Source organism: Erithacus rubecula, assembly GCF_903797595.1.
Source record: "Erithacus rubecula genome assembly, chromosome: 1".
NCBI lineage: Eukaryota > Metazoa > Chordata > Aves > Passeriformes > Muscicapidae > Erithacus > Erithacus rubecula.
Window position 1 is genome coordinate 21,160,405 of NC_136658.1, and position 17,786 is coordinate 21,178,190.

A 17,786-nucleotide genomic window follows, 5' to 3' on the forward strand; every position below is an offset into this window, starting at 1 on the left:
ATTTCATCTGCTTTTTTTTCCTAATTTTTAATGATTAAACTTCATCAGCCATGGCAGAAATGCCAGTTAAACATTCATGTTTATTTTTTGTTTCAACAAAAGCACAGGCTTCCTATTTAAGAAGACTATAAAGTAAATGGTTTAGGAAAAAAACCACCAAAAACCCCCAGATTCTTGCTTTCCATAAACTCACTATCCATCTGAAAGGGTTTGCTTTGTGTGTGGACAGTTCATTTACTTTAATTATTTTGAAGTGCTTCTGTTTGAGTGGGTAGGAGTTAAGTATCCACGGCTCCAATGTAGGTCCCAGAATTAGTTGTTGTCAACAAAATGTTCTGCTGCAGTGGCCCAAATCCACACAAGCAGTAAGCCTTGAATACTTCGGCTTTTTCACAGAGACTATCCAGATCCATGAGAATGTATTATACATTATGGACAGGTCATATCTTTCTAATCAGGAACTTCAGTAGTTACCCTTTGTTGGATGCTTTCAGTCCAGATAGCTCTCTGGTTAATTAGGTACGTACACTAAGAACAACAAAAAGAAGAAAACAAGCCAAGATAGTCCTAAGAAGACTTCATATGGAGCATTTGGACATAGTTATGTCCAAATTCACAGAGAGAAGAGGAGTAATCTAGGGAAAATACACAGGACCATCACTTTACAGTCAGTGCACACCGACTTGAGCAAGGATTCAAAAAGTAAACACATCTAACATTTAAATCCCAGGCTGCATATTTGACACCCTTTCTCTCATGACTGTATGTACACTCAAAACAAAAACCCCAGCAGCTAAACATGTACAGCTTTGAGGAATTTCAGTTCTCGATCTCATGGCAAAGCCACCATCCAAATTACTGTCCTACTGTCCATCCAAATGTCCCACTGTATCCACAGGCTTCTACTACCACATTCCAATTTAAGGACATAAAATGCAAGAAAACTACAACCAAAGGTAGAGGAAACAGTTGAAATTTGTGCTACCCAACCCATCATAGATATAAAGATGTGATGTAGGCATCTGGAGAAACAGAAGATATCTCTGCTGGTATGTCTCATTCCATAGGTCTCCCCATTTCCAAACTGTGTTCCTCTGCTTTGCACAAACTTCCACACAGCTTTAGAGCTCCTCTGCACTGTTGCCCATAGTTACATCCAGTATTTACAGGTAAGCCTGTGGCCTTGTTCCTCCATGGAGGTAAACAAGAAAGGAAGGAGAATGGTATGAAGGAAAGTAGGAAACAATTCTGCACTTACTCGTCTGTGCTTGTTAGCTATATCTTAGGAATAAAATAAAATAAAATAATTTAAATTTTATTTAAAATAAAAGTTGTTGTAGAGTTTTGGTTTAAAATCTCTGTCAGTTTTGAAGGTGAAGGTATTGTTGCTGGCTCCAAAATAATTTGCATATCTTATCACTAAATAAAATGTCTGAGGTGTGCACCAATCTGATGAAATTATAAAAAAGAGTCCACACAAGTACACATGCCTTTCTGTTTGATTTCTGTCCTATCCACTCCTCTATAATAAATCATATAATCATCTCATTCTAGCTGGAGGTTTAACTGTGCATGTAAAAAAGAAAATGATAGCAGCCTATTCTTACCCATACTTTACAGCTGAGAACCTGACAAAAATATGATTTGGGGGAATAAGTAGAAAGCTTTTTTTGCTACCATCCACCTCCTCTTTTATTGCTACAAAATTAGTGGAAAATCCCATGTATTTATGTATTTTTATAATAATTTCCCACCCTGAAAGTAAATAAATAAATTAAACTGCACCTCTTTTACTACAAAGACAAATATACATGCCTAACTTTATGTCCTGCAATTAATCTCATGTATTTCAACAGGATTACTCATAATGCTGTAAGTGAAATACATGTGTAAATCCTTGCAGAATCATGGCCTGAATTGCCAACAGTTATATGGCACAATTAAATGCCTAGGTCTAAATGTCTCTACAGAAGGAGCAGAGAAAAAAAACCCTTTAGGCATAATAAGTAACAAAATCTACTCTAGGGAGTGACTACAGGAGAAATGGCATTGAGGGTGTCACCTTCCCCTAGGAAATTCACCTGTCACCAAATCCTTTCATAAATTCATCTTCTTCCTCTGCCAGTTACCACCTTCACTTACCACTCTGTTTTCTATCACCAAATATGACTTTCCCTTCCCACACTTCCTCTGCTGCTATGTGAAGAAGGAGACAGGAGATGCATCTTACTCATTATTTTGCACTGTGAAGCAGGATCAGAGCACAGTCTGGCCCTTACATTAGCTAGCATGGCAAATAAAGAGCTCATGTGCTAACTAACAGGCCTGGGGTGCACAACTTTGCTCCTTAGCCTGTTGCTGAACTGCTCACAATCCAGTGTCTTAGTGAAAACTGTCCAGAGAATGCCATGGACAGCCCTTCACCCATCACTTCAGTTCATTACAAGAAGCTGCTGATCAAAATGTATATAAATTGGGATACCCACACTGCCCAGCCCTGCCTCCTGAGGAGCAGCTTACCATCAGCCTCCTTTTGCAAATACTCATGAATGGCATACAGGAGTTACTCATGATCAGGTTTTTTACTAAAATCCATGGCTTACGCAAAACCTTCTGCTTGTAAATTAACTCAGTCGGAAATATTAACTAAAATGCCAGGAAAACAAAGTCAATCCCTTAAAAGTTCAAATGACTATTTGTCACAAACATTTCACCTCTACTAATGAACTGCAAAAATGAATGATAGAAATGCAAAACTGTATTATGTTTAGCAGTTAACATTTTAATAAGAAGGAGATTAGCAATTTTTAATACCTCCAGTGCTTTGTTATATACAGTAGCACAATAACTGAATATTTTAATTGCTAATTATTTAGACCTCATTCAGTTCTCACTCAGGCAAAACTCCCATTGAGGGATTCTTGCCTGAGAAAAGAGCTACAGGATTTGTTTTACTGTAATTTGAAAAAAACTTTATATATCATAAAAACTATCAAGTAATAGTGAGACAAAAATCATTAAATCCTTAGCAATATTAAATCCTACTGAAATTCCCATTGACTCTCAACACCAATGTTTTCATATTAAGTAAAACAGATAATTGCAGTTTACCAGTTGTAACTTACCCGGATAATTTATGCCCAGATATGCTGGTGGCTCTTAAAGAGTTATAATAATGTTTTGATTCCTCTTACATATCACTGCTTTTCTCCTGTGGGAAATCTCAGTTCAGATGTGATAAGGAAATAGCATTTCCAAGCAATTATGATTGCAACACCTTCAGAAACACAAACATTAGCATTTGATTTTACCTTTTGACTTCGGCCTCCAAAAGGGTTAAGAGCAGTTCTCAACACCTCTTTCTTATGCTGCTGTAAAGAAGAGAAATGAGCATGTTTAGGGATTTGCACACAAAAAACTTTCAGTTTCCATAACAGTCAAATAGCTACTGTTCAGTGAGGGAAGTGGGTGGGATGCTGTATATATATAAACATACAGCTATCTGAAGGAAGACAAAACAAAATCCTACACATTCATATGTAGTGCACAGGTAGCAAACAAATAAACTAAATATATTAGTATTTCAAATGCCATGCTATGCACATGCTTCAGAGAGGAATGTTATACAGCAGGACACAAAATAATTTGGGAGCAATTTAGAAGACTCCATGCTTCAGAAAAGTTAATATCTATTGTTTTTTCCATTAAGTGTAGTTTCATTCATCTTAGGGATAAAAACAAATGCAAGTCACAACCAAAGTTTTGCCACTTATGTTGTCATTCTAATGCATTTTAGAAAAAGTTAAGAGGTAAGTTCTCTGACATGTCTAAAGAGGTTTTTTGTTTTGTATTTTTTTAATGATAAATGTGCACAACATTTTCATATTTTCAACTATAAAGGGCTTTAATGACTGAAATGTTTAGAAAACCTCTCCATAGGCTGCATTGAAGAAACAAAGAACCAAAAGTAGACCTAGTACCATCTACCAGTTATCAAAACGTTCAGAAGTGGCTGTCACACAGCTGAGGAAAAAGTAAGCATTTGGAAGACTGAAAGTAGGAGTTGAGCACCCTCCTTCACAAATTCAGAATATGGTTTAGGGACCAGATTGTCATAGTTTCCAATCCCTCTTATAAGAGGTTCACTTAGATTACAGTGCTAAAATCCATTCCAGTCAGGCTTCCTGCTTCCATGCAGGAGCAGTGACATCCCTTTTTTTCCTCTCAAGTGTTGACCTTCCATCTAAGAACCTGTTTCCAAAGCTAATGCCAGCTTGAGTATGGCAGGACTAAGATGACTGGTATTCTTTAACAATATATTAAAAAAAAAATCTAAAAATATAATTTTAGATCAATTACTAAAATAATTTAAAACTAATAATTGGTTTGTATATTTAAAAAAATAATTTATGTATTTTGCCACTGGGGGTTCTTCATAGCTAGCCATGAAGACATTTTAACTACAGGGATTACAGGTAAAAACAGATTACTCATCAGAATGAACTCATCTTTGGAGAACCTTTACTTTTTTAGAAGGAAAGTACACAAAGAGTTGCTCTTCCCACCAGTTCCTGGCTACTATAGGGATCCTGTTTCCTTCTCTGAGACACGCTCACAATTTCTTTCCAGATCTTGTCATTTCCTTTTGTTTTCTGGGTGCTTTCTGTGATCATCACAATCAAAGGATGCTTCCAGCAGCATTTGCTGAAATTTCACTGTGACAATGCCCCAGCCCATGTAGGTCAGTCCTGAGTGTACTTGGCATAGTCTGCTGGATGGCAGCTTCCACTGTTTTCAGGGAAGAAGGTTTATTTTGCTTGATCTAAGGCTGTGCAACAAATGCTTCAGCTTTCCTAAAGTCTGCAGTTGCCTGAATAGAGAGAGACTCGCTGGACAGTGGCTGTTAGCACTTCCAGCATTACACAAGGATGGTCTGGAACAGTCTGTCAGATCTGCACAGACAGTGAATAAAGCAAAGCACAAGACCTTGATATTGAGTAATGAGGATCGGGTTTTGACCTTTAAATGCTGCTGGATGGATTGCAGGAGGATAAGTTTGATTCAAGTGATACTATTAGACACAAAATGGTACTGTTTGCCTAATGGCTACCTCCTGTCCCAGCTGCACCACCCTGTGCTTGCAGGCCCACTGCTGCAGCCAGAGATGGCTCAGCTGACTGAGCCCAGCAAGAGGGGCTGCTACTGGGGAGCTGGGATGGCTGAAAAGCAGGGAAAGAGCATGGGAAAATCTGACCACAAGGGGCGAGAGAAAATTTCCTGGTTTAAAACCCATTGATCAGTCAGACCTCCAGCAGTGTTTAGACTCCTCAAGCTCTGCAAAGGATTAAATCCAAGTCAAAAGTCTCAGTTTCTCTTCTCTGGCCTACTGGCATTTGAAAATTTGTACAACTACTCATGATGACAAGCTACCCTCTAATCAGCTGTAAGTTTTGCCAGAAACTTCTGTACAAGAGTCTGTATAACTATTACTTTATTTTCACAATAATTAAGTGATCCTTTCTAAACATTTAAATGCCTGAATTTAATTAGAGGTAGTACTTCTGCCACAGTTTTTATAACTGTTTTTATACATGATTTAAATTAATCAAGCCTTATATTTGAGATGGTAATTTCTTGGACCAAGAGAGCTGTTTCCAGGCCATACACTTTGCTTTCAATTCCAACCTCCATGCTGAAACTTTGTGGTTTAATTTAGATCCACAGCTTATTGGTGATTCAAATTATATCACATCAAGTAATGCTCTCAAAATCTGATGCATCTGTATGACATCAGTTGAGTGAAAAACTCAGCATGCAATTCAGGAAACCGCTTTGTTTTTTTCACTTTTGCATGAAAGTTAACTCCACGTACTAAGCAGAGGTGAATATTTCACAGCATAGACTCACTAGAGATTTACTGGGCTCAAAGTTGTAAGTCTATCAGACCTCAGAGAGGCTCAAGGTAGGCCATGGTGATTTCCTAGAAAAATGTGCTTTTCAGGATAAAGGAAATGAGGCACACTTATTAACTCTGCTTTTAAAATATCTAACCAGAAGGAGTTACCACATAATTAAGAAATATAGAAATGGGTAGCTGAAACAGTCCTAAGTTAAAAATTCCCCTTCCACTGTGCTAATTGCTTGTAACAAGAGCATCCTGTACTACTGAAAATTAAAACAAGAGGAACTATACACACATTTTTATTTCCTCATGTGGCTGCCTTATAGGCTGCATGGCTTTCTGTCATTTGCTACTAATGAAAAAAAACACTGTTCAGTGACCTATCATCAGATAAAGTGAAACTGAGATAAATACATTCCATTCAAGAAAATGTAAACAATGTATATTTACATTTTCTCTCAAGGTAATGATGGGTGGGGGACAGGAATATTGTTGAATGGTAAATCTCCTTTTAAGATCCTACATTTAAGAACAAAATTCAAAGAGTAAAATAAATTATACTAGCATCACTCCAGTTCAATTCCTTCCAAACATAGTCATCACATACACAAACTAAAGTCCAGCAGCAAGTGAATGAAAGAAATCACTGTTTGTTAATGCTAAGAATATAGGAGCCAAAAAGAATCTCAGATATGATTCACTGTGAGAGTATCCATAAATCTCTTGGTCTCTTTTGAGATTCAGCCTGGCATGAAACTTGGTTAAAGTATATCCTCAGCAAAACGGACAGTGCACGACAAAAAAAAAAAAAAAAAAGAAAAGAAAAAAAAAAAAAAAAGTGTGAGATTTTAATCTTTGTGGAAAAGTCTTATCTGGCACACTTAAAGCTTAAAATCCCCTAATTTTCAGGGCAGCATTTCTAGCAGGAGAGCAGATTGTCTCACACAGGCTCACCACTACCCCTCATTTTTGAACTCAGGGACCATGTGGAGTTCAACCCTTTACTGGACTTAAAAACACAGGGCAACTCTTCCTGACTGTAGTAATGTTTTCCTGTGATATGGACTTTGGTCCACTAAGAACTAGAGCTGAGATTTCTGTAACTTTTCTCAAGAGTCAAGCTTGTCTGTCTGGAGGGGAAAAAAAATAATAAATCAAGTGACCAGCATTAAATTCCATGATAAAGAAATTGTCTGAAGGATTTCTGAAGACAACTGCCCAAAGCAGACCACTGACCTGATCTGCAAGTATAAGATAATGGACTGGACATAACCTGGCTTTTTTGTGGGAAAGGAAGCTTTGTACATATACATTAAAAAATTAAAGAAACAACTGCATTACAGTTACATCCTTCACACATGAAAAATTCTTCCAGGAAACAACTTAAGTTCCCTGTGCACTACTGAAATCTATTTGAAAATACTGTCTGCCCATATTTATCTTCGTGGAAGACTTGGATTAACTGTCTAAGCACAGGACAAAATGATCTTCAAAGGCAACAGTCACATGAGGGAGAAAAGGGAGCATCTGTAATGCTGTTTGTGAAATTCATATGCCTTCACTTAATGTACCATAAGTTTACTTAAACAGAAATCATCACCTGGAACATGAGAAGCAAATGGTATTTTTAATATCAGAGGTACTAGCAATGAGCCTATGTATTTCTTCAGAAGGAAATAGCAGTGCAGACAGGGAATTAAAACATGCCATGGTAACAGCTGAAGACTTCAACTGTCAACAAAATCAGGCTATTAATTTTCACATAAACAGTCTTTTAAAATCTTTGATTTTTAATATACAGTCCAAAGATCACTCTCACATTTCAGCAGCTTTTGTCTTTTAATGCCAATCACTACAGCTGACTTTTCACACTACCCTGTGCTTTGTCTCCTCTTTGGAAAAGGTGAGTGAAAATATCAAATGATATCTTACTCTTCCAAGACCAAAGGAACACTTCAAACATTCAGAAATATTGACCTTACTTAAGGTAGGAAGGGAATGTGATTAGCAGTGGGCAGGGGAAGAGGGGGGAACCAAACCCAAATCCAAACCTCTTTCCGTATTTCAATCTATGTCAAGGGTAGACTATGTAAAACAACAAGCAAAAATTACTGGAGAAAACACAGAGCTATTTTGTTTCTCATCACATTCTCTTAAGAGATAGATACTGAAATTCAAGAGGAGCCTGGGAAGCTATTGGCTTGCTTTTTATTATCACTTTTTTATCCAGGCTTCCAACACACTACCACTGAAAGCAGAGGTGCCCAGACTGATCCACTTGGACTAAACTATCCCCTGCCAAAGGATGAGGTCTCTCAAAGGATGGTTCCAAATGTAGCTGGGAGAGCAACTCATGCTGTTGTGGCCTCTTTGTACCTCTCAAAAGACATGGGTTTCAGACTTTACATCTGTCACTTTACAGCATCTCCCCAGACCATAACTCAAACAACACAAAAACAGACACAGGATGTGTCTATTACTGATCTTCTTCAAATTACTGTGCTCTTTCTGAAATGGAACAAGGCTGGAACTTGATGAATCAAATGTCACCTCATTAACAAAGAGAGACCTCTCTGTGGTCACTGGAAACATAAGGTAGGAATCAAAGGTGCTGCTTTTGTCTGAAAAATCATTATCACCTTTAAAATTTAATTCCCTTAAAGCACTAGAGATTAGTCTGAAGGAATGCAGAAAGGAAGTGAGAGATGACTATTCTCCATTCTCTCCAGAGATTATGCGTCCCCACAGATTTTGTTTCCTGTGCAGTACTTAACTCCTTGATGCCTTTTCTTTCATTATCTCTTCCCTGGCAGAAACTTCTTCAAATTTAAAAATCAGAACATGAGCCAAGTAAATAAAAATAAATAAATAAAGTTCAATGCCTATAAAAAGTACACAGACTAACCTGCTTAATTATTAACAAGTAAACATAACAAATTCTGAATTATTTACTTAATCTTTTTCAGCTACAAACCTCAGACTTTTAGAGCATGAAATACATGCTTTATTTTGGGACACAAACCAGGTATTTTATAAGGCTGTGGACAATTTTTTTTGGAGGTGGGGTTGTTTTGAAGAATACACATTTCTTATTAACCCCCACATACCTTCCTCTCACCAAACTGTACTGGAATTTTAAACACAGAAAGAAGATCTTTAGTATAAAGATCCTGTATTCACATGTTTGCTAGTGAATAGGATAGCTGTTTCTGAACTGCAGCTGAGCAAAAATAGGATTCCTTAGGTGAGGCACATGCACCTTCCTCAGCTTCTCTACATCTGCTAGGAAGATGCTAGATCAGAGGGAAAAGTTGGTGAAAGCTCCAGACAGAAATTCTACAACAAAGGATAAAACAGCCCCAGTAAAATCACTTTTTCTCTACTAACTAAAGCTACCCTGCTGAAGCAAACCTTATCTGTGCCACAAACAAAGAAAGGTCATCACTACTGGTCCCTGAGGTTCTGACAAGATGCTGTTCTAGGCTGGACCTCCAGCTGGGCCCATCTTTATTTTCTCCCTTCTGACACATTGTTCTGCCTAACACAGTGATGATGTGACACAGACTTCCACGTGATATGCTGAAAATGAGGGAAGCTCAAAGTTCCTTGCTGGCTAAAACAAGTGCAGTGTAAAGCACCACCCATCCTTAGTAACCTCAGGCCATCACACAGTCACAACCTTTTGTCTGTAATATCATCATCATCACCACAGCAGAAACGTGGTTGTGAATCTCAGACAACTTTTCTCAACTAGCATTTCATAGAAGTGATTGTGTAATGTTGCTTTTGAAGCCCTGGATTAATGAAGGCATATCACAAAATCACAGACTGTACTGAGTTGGAAATGACACACATGGACCATCAAAGTCCAACTCCTGGCCCTGCACAGGACACTCCAAGAGCCACACCATGTGCCTAAGAGCATTGTCCAAATTCTTCTTGAATTCTGTCAGGCTTGATGCTGTGATCAGTCTTCTGGGAAGCTTGTTCCAGTGACAATTCACATACTAATATTCCTTCAGCATTGATATAAACATGTACAATGTGATATCTGATAACATATTTATTAATCTACTCTTAATTGGTATAATGGTCAATCATTGTTTGGTTTATTTCCCCCTAATTTTAGATCTTAACAATTTTGTCAATATTTATGTACTTTACTTTTTTTTTTGTCTACCAAAGCCTTCCAAAGGTGCAATTCAGGAGATGAGACAGTTAATCACAGTTGGCTTAGTCTCTAATTTAGGTGGCCTACTTATGTTAGCAACATTTTATTAGCACATTATGCTGTATATTTAATATTTAGTACACTGTATGAGAATGGTTTACTGTATACTGCTCACATAAATGACTTACAAATTCTGTTTGACACATTGAGAAAAGTGTATAACTAATACATGTATTTCTGAGTATAGCTAATGCTACAGAAAATAAGGATAAGCAGAAGACCTGTAGAGAAAATATGAAAATGTATCTTTGATGGACTTAAAGGCTAGCTTACAAATACTTCAGTAGATAAAAGATGCAGCATTAGTGATATATGCACAATGCCCTCCCTTCTTTAACCTTTGATTTCAATTTTTTCTTCTGGAAGCCTCAGCTGAAGGAAAAGGACTTTCATTCAAAATTGCTGAAGTCTCACAATGGAAACAATTGCAACAAAACAAACAGCAAATCCTCCCAAAACCTTTTGTATTTTACTAGACCCAGAAGACAAAGCGGGATCTTTCTTTGAGTTTAGAAGTGCTTTCAGGACATTTTTCAAGAGACAGATAAGTTAGCTATGTCCTCATGAATTATGCAGCCTTTCCAGTGTGTACTTACACAATGCTAGCTGGAAACCCCTGGGAAGGATGCCCAGTGCATGTGAACAGCAGGTGGTACCAAAGGAGAATTGCACAGCCAAAGCAGATCCAAGTTTTCCTTGAGCTGGAGAGCAGCTCTGAGCAGGGATCCCAGTTGTCTGGCTATGGCTATAGCTGCTTTGGTTATACTGCTGTTCAGAAATTACCACTGAAAAGGAGATCTTGACTTTAGTCCTTAGTGAGGAGGAAAAGTATACTGATTTTCATGCTAGTTACGAAGTGAATCAAAGCTCAGGCATCTGCACAGGCCAGAAAAGAGAAAATCACAGAATCCATTAGCCTGTCATGAATCAGCCCTATTCCAAAACACCCATAAGCAGTCCTGGTACAATTCATATATTGACTTTTGATCTCTAACTAGTGAAGCATTCACATTTATCAGAAATTAGTTTTTCTGATATCAATGGACAGGTGAATGGAACAGAGTAAAGAAAGGATGATAACCTCCCAAGGCAAGCGGTCTCCAGTTGACTCTGAAGCTCACAATATCCCAGTTAAGAAATAAAAGGTCATCAAAAGGCAAGGAAAGTTATTTGCAATCAGTTTTAGCTTTTTGTATTTCTTCTGCTGCGTAATTTGTCAATATATATATCAATCCTTCCATAATGAGGTTGCTAAGACAGATGCTAAGACTTCAGTAAATATCAAATTTCTTTTCTGCAAAAATAGATAATCACAGCAAAAGGTGGTTTTTTTGGGGTTTTTTTGTTTTGTTTTTTTTTGTTTTTTAATTTTTTTGGTGCTGGTGAAGTATTTTCAGTATTATTACAAAGGACTCTTACTGTTTATTACAATTCCTGACAAAATATCAGTTCCAAAGCTTTCCCCACTATCATCAGTTGATGTTTGTCAAGTGACATTCAAAACATTTTTTTTTAAAGCAAAACAAAATTGAGCCTATTTTCCATTCTTTTTATTCTTTTACTTTACTGAATTTTTTAATATTACTCCAACATATATATAAACTTACATGGCATACCTAAAATGCCTCACAATAGAAAAATTTAGCTTGCATTTCCTCTAGGAAAAAACCCACAAAACAAAACAATCTACAAAACCTCTCAGAAAATGTGCCTTTCTCCAGTTATATTCAGTGGGGAACATTAAAAATTCAGTATCTGCCACTTTGCAATGACTTCTGGACACAAAACAGTTCCTTCATGCTGCAATAGGTTTGTGTAGTCTAAACATAAAGGGAACTAGAACAAAAACACACACTTGAAACAGTACTAAACATGACACCCACCAAGACATCTTCGATCCTGACATCACTCTTCCCCTTATATTTTTCAGTCATTCCAACTGTTCATTACAGATATTTATTTTTTATAAAGATTAATGTATAAAAACCAGTACATAGAAACCAAGTAACAAGAATGGGTCTAATTAAAAATTAATAATATTACAAAAATAACTATTATATTAATCAATATGAAGACTGAGATGTTCAGATCAGTGGCACATTTTTAGTTCTAACATTCATTCTGCTGTAAGGACACAGGGACAGTTGATTTAGTAAAAGCCTTAGCTGAGATAACATTAATATATAGTATTTGGATTAAAACTGTGTTGGGAGCTATATTGCAAGCTAGCAGATATCTCTATTACAAGAATGCACCATATCTTATAGAACAAATATAAAGTTTGTACAGATTCAGATCAGAATAAGCAATCCAAAAGGGTCTCTTCTTTTATCTGAAAATTCACCAGCAAAACTGAAGGGATAGTTGAGGATCAAACTTAACTGTTTTAATCTTATCAAAAGCAGTAAGATTCACAGAATTTAATTCACTGCTTATTACACAGCAGAGCTTTTAAATCACAAAAACTTTAGTACAAATACTTTCCATAGTAAAATCTGTTTCTTGAAGCGATACCCCTCAGAACATGGGATACATTTCATATTATTTTAATAGAATCTACATATAACTTCTATCTATATTCTGTATTCTTCTATATTTTTCTCAGACTTGCACCATCCTTTCATTTCATACAGGTCAATGGATTATGCAGGGTTTTGTCCTGGTATGTTAAAGGAGACTAAACAAAGTTTTGTAAACATGTCATACAGTACAGAACTACATTTTCTGACAATAAATGCTTTATATTGCAGTAGAGTTTTGAGATCACAGTACAATTGATGTATTAGGCACTACAGTGACACAGACTGCAAGACAGTTGTCACTAGAAAAAAACTTTTCAGAGAAGCCAGCCAACAGGTGAAAGAGCAGGTACTACTTTTTCAGATGAGTTGAGACACACAGATTTGAGTTATTCAGGAAATCTGTGACAAAGTACAGTGCTGAACTTTTATCTCAGGTTACACTCCATTATTTTAACAACAAAGCCTTCCTTCCTCTCTATTAATTATATAAAGCAAAAAAAGTCCACAACAGCATTACATCTACCCTATTTTTTGAGCAATTCCAAACATGCTACTTCAAAACTTTAGCATCAAGCATCTCAAAGCACTTTAAAGCAAAACCAAACAGAACTAAGTTATCCTCACTTTGCAAATAGTGAAATAAAAACATAGGGGAACGAAGGCAGAGTCATCTTATCTAACTTTGGCCATCTAAAAGACAGTGGGCTGCTCCCTTCACCCCTGGGACAAGATGAGCATCTTGAGAGGGCAATTCCTTCTCTAGACAGATACCTGGCTATGTCAATCACCAAAGAAACATCACCCTCTCTTCTGTCTATTCCTTCCACCTAGCCTAGATGCTGAGATAAATGCCTCATGTGAGCTACAGATCTCTATTCCATCACAAACTACTCCTATTCCCTGTTCTCCTCCCTTTTTCCCAAGAGACAAAAAGACAGTGATGGGCCAAGGTTTGCATGGGGTGACTAGTGAGCACACCCGTGTGGAAAGTCAGGTGCACACTGCCAGACCTGTGAGGGTATTGACAAATCACACAAACAGAACTCACAGCTTCTTAGTGCCCAGGTATTCAGATGTTTCCAGAGGTACTGGCAACCAAACAAATGGCTGTAAGTCTCTAGTCTAGCTGAGATTTGTGCTGCTCTAAATCCAGAATCTAAGCCCAGAAGAAATATTCACACTGCTGCTAAAATATAAATAATGCTAATAAAAAAAACTTCACATTAAAATGAGGTTTTTTCTTTTACAAGAAAGGTGATAAAAATCTGCTATCAGACTTTGATCACAAGTCCTACTATTCAGAGAGGAAATACCTCTAAATCTCAGTGAAAATGAATCTGCCTGTGGCTGAAACAACTTCTAAAAGCCAGAAATGATTGTATAGTTTTCTCTGTCAACTCAAAGATGAGATTTAGGGATCCAAAAACATTTGACTTTTCTACTGCAGATCTGCACACATGAGAAAAATCTGGCACTATACTGCATGATAGGACCTTGAAGCTCTGAAGTAACTGTGAAGTGGCATTTCAAATAGCTCTCAAAATGAAAATTACTTAACACAAAATTAGAGTGATGCCTCCTCCAACATTACAACAGACACTGGGAATGAAAAATTTGTTGTCTTGCCTCTCCCACAAAAGAATGACTTTGACTAACAGCTTCCATTCTATGCACAGAAAGCTAAGTAATGTATTTCAGGTTTTTTGCCAAGTACAGCCTGGGAAGGAGCTCTCTAAAGAAATCACAGGACACCAATGGAGTCGCATGAACAAATACCAGCACTTTCACTCAATCCCTTTCAAGGTTCTAAAGGGAATGAGAATCAGACCTTGCAAATTCAAGCTTGTCTTTCTTCAGCTCCTGGCAAAAAGCACCCGGTCAGGTACATAAACAAGCACTAAAGTTTTGCTTTTAAACGAGTGGCAAATGGGCCTGAATCCGGCAGCTGATCCCAAGCACAGCAGTTTCCAGGGAGCCAGTGCTGGAACACCACACAAGCTCCTGCCTCCCTGCCTCAGCAGGACCCGGGGCCTCAAATGAACGAGGTGCAAGCAGCCATGGTTATCGCCTACCAGCGGAGCACCAGCGTTTAAAGCAACAGGTAAAGATCAGCTCTCACTGCTTCTCGAGGCTGAGGGGAGATAAGCAGAGGGATGCAAAGGAGCGGAGCTCCGACCGCAATTCCTGCCGCTGGGAAGCGCAGCAGCGCCCGATCATTCGCAAAGAGCAGAAGGAGCTTCCAGGGCAAGCGGAGTGGAATGGCCTTTCCCAGGAATAAACTTGCATCGCAGATCTTACACCTTCTTCCATACATGCAAAATGTATTCATTTCACCTGGCCATTACAAACAGAGCTGCACTCAAAAAATATTACCTGTCGAAAAACCACAGTGCCTCTGAGTCTTTCTCCAGGTAAAGGGGATGAGAAAACAAATGGAAAAGCTCTCAGTGATTATATGATGCCTATATCCATATACTAATAATGCTAACATCAATAATTCCTCCTGTAGATACTACTCTGTCAATAACACTTCTGGACAATTTTTTTAAGGGCATGAAGGTAATCCTAAGACTTTGCAGAGTAATATCTTCACATCCATCTACCATGATTAACTTTCCAAATCAACATTATGCATAGGAATTAGACTGATTGTTAATGTTTATTTTTGTGGGGAGGAAGAAGAATACCTCAACTCTGAACTTTCCCCTTTTGTTAATGATTAAAAATTTAATTAAATATTAACTTTATTAAATTAATATGACACACCTAAAATTTATCTTCAACACATACTAGCCAAATCTGCTTCTTGTTTTGGGGGCAGGCAGGTGGAGTGGGTGAAGGATCCAGAAAAAACAAAACAGTTTCCATAGAACTATACAGAACATCTTCTATTACTCTGAGAATAACATCTATTATTTAGTGTGGAGCAAATATGTTCAGAGGCTAAATGGTCTCTTTCAAATGACAGAGGTATTTTTTTTCCTCTTTTGGTTTAGTACAACATGCCTCTGATATACCAAAATAGCTTTTATAAAAGGCAATCTTTATTAAGTAATTTTTAAAATGGGAATTACAATATGTACCAGCAAAAATTGCTTGGCTGTTTACTTACTGATTCTTTATAGAAGCCAATTATTTTGCCAATGGGCAAGATGAAATCTGTTACAAAAAATAAATGGGACTTATAATTTAAATCCCATTCATAGCAGAGAGTTATTTTGTTTTTAGGTCTGGTCACCTAAAAAAAATGGGACATTAAATTGAAGGCTATATCATACTTCAACAAAAGTAACTGGCGCCCCAAACACTTTGCACCACAAATCTCACTGGCAGGATTCCTACTTCACAAGAGAGCAAAAGCTATCAGAAAAACAAGTTGGGGTAAGATAAACAACATAAGAAAATAAAACCCTTCCTAACTTCCAGTCTTTTGCAACAAATGATTAAATTTCTGTTTCTAAACCAGAGACATTACATCATCTTGTTTTTTAAAGAAAAAAAAAAATCTGCCTTTTTAACATCTCTCTTGTATATCCATCTTTGCTTCTATATCTGTATAATCCAATATCCCAACTAAAATAATCCGTCAGATAGGTCACCATGGCCATTCAAATCTGAATGCAAATGTAAAATTTCAGCCCTTACAATATTGTTTACCTGTGTGAGCCCCTTAAAACTCTGAATATTTCTGTTCAGCAGTCTCTCCAATGCCCACACTTAAACAATCCTCCCTGTGACACCACAGGCAGCACTTTCCAGTTATGTAAGTCATGCCCAATTAGAAAAAGTCAAGAGTTAACAGCAGGATTCTGCAGAGAAAAAGCTAAACTTATGAACATGCTCAGATTGCCACTGCCCAAAAATCTGAGTAATGTTCCAGATATGTTATGTTAATCTGTTACACAAGATTGTCTGTAATGTGAATATTTTTTTAAAGAGTACATGAGGGTGCTGTTGGGGGTAGGATGAAGGCACGTTGCCAAAGTTATTACGGAATTGAAAAGGATTATTTTAATTATTATTGTACTATTAACCCTCTGCACGGTCCTATTTAACCAATGCCATTGTGTTTACAACTCAAATGATCTATAACCACTCATTGTACTTGAAATTACTGTTGATCACTGAGCATTTTGGAATAAAAATAGGTATGATTAGATGTGTAAACCTTATCTGAATGCAGTTTCATGCATAGAATGGATTTCTACCCACTAAAAAACAGCCCTTAATAATAAGATATCAAGGAAAATACAGTGAAGAATGATATTTTCTGAATGCAATCTGTGTATTCTAGATACACCTCATAATGAACGTGACCAAATACTGAACACAAAGTGAAGAACAAACCCTTTGTGTTGATGCAAAATTTGAGTGGCAGGAAAAAAACATTACAGAAGATAAGGGTTTTCATTCACAATGCAATGTAAATTAAAAAACCATGGATACAAAAGAGCAGAAACAAGAAAAGGTAATATAACAAACTTACATTTCACCCTTCATCTTTACAAGGATCAAAAGAGGGGCATACATCTTCATTCTAGTCGAATAGCCACCATAATAATAAATTACAGTAGCTCATACAAGAAATAAAATATGAAGAACTCAGTTGTGTTTTAAATTGAAGGAATGCAAACCATAACACAAAAAAAAGAAACAAAAATTGTAAAGTCTAGGGGTTTAATTTCTTTTTAAATAAGGGGCAAAATATACATGCATGTAAGGTATATCTGTATGCAATCACTTTGCTGTTTGCTGTTGACCTCACTGGGAACAACATGAATTTTGGAGACCTCCCTTACCCAGCCTATATTCACTCAAAATAGTGAATTACTTGATGGTTGTTGCTGCAAAGCTGTAAAAAAAAAAAAAAAATTAGGCCAAATTTTATGTGGTCATGCTGGCGTGGTGGAAAAGCTTTTGTGAGGATTTGCTGCTGTAACTGTATTTGTACATCTGGACCCCCACAGACCTTCAAAGACTTAGACATCCATAGATACTTACACGGATTATTAAATGGCCTGTTAGTAAAAAGAGGTGGATTCAGGACACTGACACATTTGAAATTGGTATTTGCAACTGGACTCTGACATTTCATTTGGATACTTAAAGCATTAATGTTATTGTATCCTGA

General features: G+C 37.1%; 1 protein-coding gene across 32 annotated transcripts in view; it reads right to left on the reverse strand.

The window, feature by feature from the left end:
* Nucleotides 1-17,786, reverse strand: part of ZBTB20 (zinc finger and BTB domain containing 20) — a 472,123-nt gene that overhangs the window by 381,724 nt on the left and 72,613 nt on the right. For 28 of the 32 annotated variants that reach the window (XR_013776325.1, XM_079321883.1, XM_079321873.1 and 25 more), the window contains one exon: nt 3,312-3,371. The gene's annotated coding sequence lies outside the window, so the exon portion shown is untranslated. Of the gene's footprint in view, nt 1-990; nt 1,133-3,311; nt 3,372-17,786 lie in introns of those variants that run through there. The other 4 variants (XM_079321882.1, XM_079321872.1, XM_079321856.1 and 1 more) reach the window with 2 other exon arrangements.